At 44.9% G+C, this 4610-nt stretch overlaps 1 pseudogene across 1 annotated transcript; it reads right to left on the bottom strand.

The window, feature by feature from the left end:
* Nucleotides 1-1721: 1721 nt before the first annotated feature.
* LOC103720306 (protein NODULATION SIGNALING PATHWAY 2 pseudogene) lies at nucleotides 1722-4224 on the bottom strand (annotated as a pseudogene). The gene has a single exon (XR_015987185.2). The product of XR_015987185.2 is annotated as a protein NODULATION SIGNALING PATHWAY 2 pseudogene (transcript).
* Between the last annotated feature and the right edge of the window lie 386 nt (nucleotides 4225-4610).

Genomic DNA, 4610 nt, shown 5'->3' with positions numbered 1-4610 from the left:
ATTGCGTATTTTTTGTTTTATAAAACAAGTTAGACATATGGCTCATAATGGTACTATGGTTAAGCCCAATATGATATGTGATCACTTTGTTTTATAGGCTTTGGTGCACCTTGGATGTATAGGATTGCGTCCTATTTGTTGTGGTAATTTTGGTATGTAGGCCAGAAAACCCAATTAGAGTTTGGAGCCCTTAATGAGAAGGCTCCCTTATGTTTTCTATATAAAGGCTAGGTCTCCCTCTCCTCTCCATATAGTTCATAGCTTGCCCCATTGACAGCTATCTTTTGTGAGGAGCAAGGAAGGGAAGATCCAGCCGCTATTATTCCGGGTGATTAAAGAGTCGTATTCAATATGTCTTCCCCATGTATATCTCTCAAACTTGAATACGGTATTATTGTGATTCTAAATTTTAGTATGTTATTATTTATAATTAACATGTTGTGGATAGAAAAATATGGGACCAATTTGAATGTTACTCGTTTACCATGCAAGAAAATCAATAAATTCAATAGCCTTGAAAATTATGTGATTAATTTATTTGCTTTTATTTATTTTTACATAGCATATGGAAATAGTTCTACTATGACATTTTTCCATACTAACTAATATTAAGCTTAATTACAGTTTCCGATAATTGGGCAAATCTAGAAAATTAAGGGCAAATTTTTATAATAATTAATAATTCATTATAGTTTATAAAATAACTAATAAATAAATAAATAGATCACAAAAGATCACAATTACCCCTCTACATGTAACTGATGCAAAGGTTCGTGATTCCAGATATAATGAGCTTATGCTCTTTTCAAAACTCAGGATGAAAGAAATGTGCAAAATATAGAGTCTAAAAACTCTGTTATATGCCCTTTGCTCGTCACGTTATCAAACAATGGAGAAAGTGTTTTAATTGGCTTAATTACCTTAACACAACCCAACAAGAGATTTGCATGAAATATTCAACTGAAAACCAGAGTTATGGAAAGAGCCTTTTCCTTCCAAGTTTGAGTCACAATCTGGTAGCCCTGCATTGCAACCAGTGATTTGAAATTCTATCATCTTTAAGGATCCCAAGAGCACAACCAAAAAACATCAATGTAACTTATTCAGATGTCACCCAAAGACCAGGAAAAATTGACATAATTTTGTTTTCATAAGAAAAAGTTCGTCCAACGTAAGATTGCTATTCTCATTACAAGTATTTCTTCCCTTCACCCATGAAGAAATGCAAATGGGCTGGTCCAAGGGCCACATTTTGTCCGGCCCCATTCCAAACGTTGACATACCCTAAGCCCAGGCCTGGACCATTTGCATCCTTAACGCTATATTCTAGTATACTCTTGGTTCGAGGGTCAGTCGTGTCCGCCATTGGGCTAAAGCTGTCCCCCTACTAGTTATTATGGGCTCTTTTTTTTTTTCTTTTTTTTTTTTTTGCTAAGGTGGGTGGAACATACCCATATTATGAGAACCGATTCGGGCGTGTGCTTAGTTCTATATTGATTATTCGTTGGAAAGATATTGGGTACTTATACAAGATTTAGAAATCTAAATATTATCTTCTCGCTAGTTTTTTTAGATCAAGTTCTAAATTGTTACAAATTATACTAGAGCAAATTTGACTCATAATCTATATGAACTCATGGATGCTATAGCACGGGCCTATTTAGACTGGCTACGAGCTGATCGTGATATTTATGATTAAATTTTAATGAAGAAAAAAAAGTTGTACTTCCTATAATATAAATATCCAACTATTCATATTGATATATAAAATTCTTTTAAGTAGTGTCAAGCACGTAAAAGGTAGATTATCAATATAAAATCCTTGTAAGTAGTGTCAACCACGTAAATGGTAGCTTACTGAAGGAAAGAACACAATAATTGTAGCCTCTCCCTTTTTTTCTTCTCTTCTAATTCCTTATCAAATAGCTTTCCGGATGACGAATCATACCGTCCTATATTGTTTCCTTTCGGGTAATCCAACAATTGGCACTTGAGGACAAAAGTTGTTGTCATGAAACATAAAATAAGAATCAACCAGGATCAATAAAAAAACCCTTTTCCGAAAAAAATAGGAACATAAAAAAAGGACACCAATCAATACAGTGACGCAGTGACAGGCAAGGAAAACGAGAGGAAATCCATGATACCAGAGCAAACCAATTGCAAGAAAGAAAGTGGAGAAGTAATCAATCCAGCAAGAAATCAGAATCCTCCATGCTGCTGCTAACTCCAATATTGGCAGGAGGTACAGAAGCTGGTGCAGGAGGAGGAGGTGACCAAATGGAGGCTGAGGTGAGCCTCCGAGACTTCCACCCCAACACCAGCTTGTTAGGCCCGTCCTCCTCCACCTGGTATCCGTCACTGAAGAGCCCCAGCAACAGCCTGGCTTGGCAGTGGTTGAAACAACTGATACCAACCCTTCCAAACCCCATCCTTGCCATCCACTCCCCCCACCCTCCTTCTCCAGTAGCTCTGTAAGCCCTCCTCACGGCTCCGGCGATCCTCGGCCCCAGTATCAACCTCTCGACGAGACCCCTAGCCCGGCCTTGCATCGGAAACCCGGCCTCCAGCGAGTCCCACACCGCCGAGTACCGGTGCAACTCGCCCATGAACCTCCCCACAAAGTTCCCGTCCTCCGCCACACCTTCCTCCTCCACCACCGCCACCACCCTCGCTCCCAGAGTCGCCGCCCCTGACAGGAACGACGCCACCGACCCCGCCCCCCGAGTTGTTGCCGCCCCCGCCGCATGCGGCGGCTGCAGCACGCAGTTTAGGACCACTGCTTCGCCCTTCACCACTTTCACCCCCGCCGGCCGGAACCTTTCGTCGGCCTCCAGCCGGCACTGCCCGAAGGAGAAGGGCTGTCCGAGAGATGCCGCAAATGCCGCCAGCCGCCGCCCGGTCTCCTGCACCGCCCGCGTCCCGCTGCCACGCTGCGTGACGGCGGTGATACGCAGGTGCGGCGGTGGGGGACCGTCCTTCCGGGAGACGAGCGCCTGCATGAGCGATGCCCACTGGACGCCCTCGGCGATGTCGTAGTCAACGATGTGGACTCGCCGGTCGCGGGCCACCGCCTCCAGGATCGCCTGGTTGGCGGTGAAGTGGCCGAATTTCGCGTAGGGGGACATGTCCTGGAGCAGCTGAAATGCAGCCAGTACATCCCCGACTTGGCCATCGAGGTGCGACGCTGATTGCCGGCTGCAGGCTGTGGCGGAGGAGCCGTCAAGCAGGCCCTGGAGGGCATTGGTGAAGTACGCGGCGAGTCGCTCCATGCTAGTCCCTCCACCGCAACCGGCGGCGCCGCCTGCCGGGGACACCAACTCCTTGAGCCGAACCAATATCACCCGGGCCAGTTCCCGGCTCTTGTAGGGGCCGGCCAGTGCCTCTGCCGCCGCCACCAATAGATGCACCAGCCGCAGCCCCTTGTCATCATTGCCGCCGCCGCCACCATCGCTGCTACTAGGTTCCTCTGCCGGCGGCGTGCCGGTGCTGGTGGTGGTGCTGCTCGGGTTAGAATTCCAGTATGGATCATAGGCCATGCGGGTTACACCGGCGTGGGCGACGTCGTCATTGTCGTCGCACATCATGGCCTCGACGAGGCCCCGGAAGTCATCATCGGCGGAGAGAGGCCCCCAGTCGATGACTGGGGACCAATCGGTCCATGCGCAGCCACCGTCATCGTTGATGGTGGAGTTGGAGCCGACGCCGGAGATCTCGAGATCTCCTGCTTCCTCCATGGCCACTGCAAGGTTTATTTCCTATTTTTATGTCCACCTAGACTCTCCTATTCTCTTATATAGACTTGAATTTTGGGGGTGGATGAAGGGAGAGACGGGAAGGGACGGAGGAAGTGTTTACCACTTGAGATTTATTTATGTATGGGGGTTAGGAGGGCTTAGATCAGATTTAGAGGCTTAACTCCAGAGAATTTGGTTTATCTTATTTGGTGGAGGTTGGTCTTTGGGAACTAGTGGTTAAAAAAAAACAATGGAGAACTTTAATAATGTATACAAAGAACTAGGCAGAGTGACCATGCTCCACCAAATAAGAAGCATGGAGATCATCAAGAAAGTCTACCTCCCCCAAGAATATAAATTACTTCTTGTCACACCTTTTATCATCATCTTTCAAGATTAAGCAGGTTGTACTTGGAGGAAAATTTGAGCATGTTTTACAATCATCAGCATGATGTTCATTGTTTAAAGTTATTGGCGGAGATAAATATATGGAAGAAATAAGGCTCTATTAAAGTCCATATAGCTCTGATTGGATGGTAAGAAAGTCTATTTTGTTGATCGCAAACTGAAATATAATATTTATTTCTTAAATTAAAGAATTTATTTAAAAAGTCTAGGAGCAGATAGTGGATTAAATCCAAAGCAGCCATCTGGCACCCTCACTTTCAAAAACCATTATTATCTATACATAGTTCTGGAAATCAGCCATCTAGCTAATTAAATATGATAGTATTGGAGGAAAGTATATTGAGAGGAACTACGTATAGCGGTAGCCAGGACTGTTTCCCACCCCAAAAAATCCAAGTTCCAAGAGCAAGTTTTGTCGCACTTTAAGATGTAAAGCCTGAATGAACATGTAACCAAGCAATTCTT

The sequence above is a fragment of the Phoenix dactylifera genome, chromosome 5 (genome assembly GCF_051530095.1).
Source record: "Phoenix dactylifera cultivar Ajwa chromosome 5, Ajwa_hap1_PhDact_Kaust_v1.1, whole genome shotgun sequence".
NCBI lineage: Eukaryota > Viridiplantae > Streptophyta > Magnoliopsida > Arecales > Arecaceae > Phoenix > Phoenix dactylifera.
This window is presented reverse-complemented; position numbering and strand designations above follow the sequence as displayed.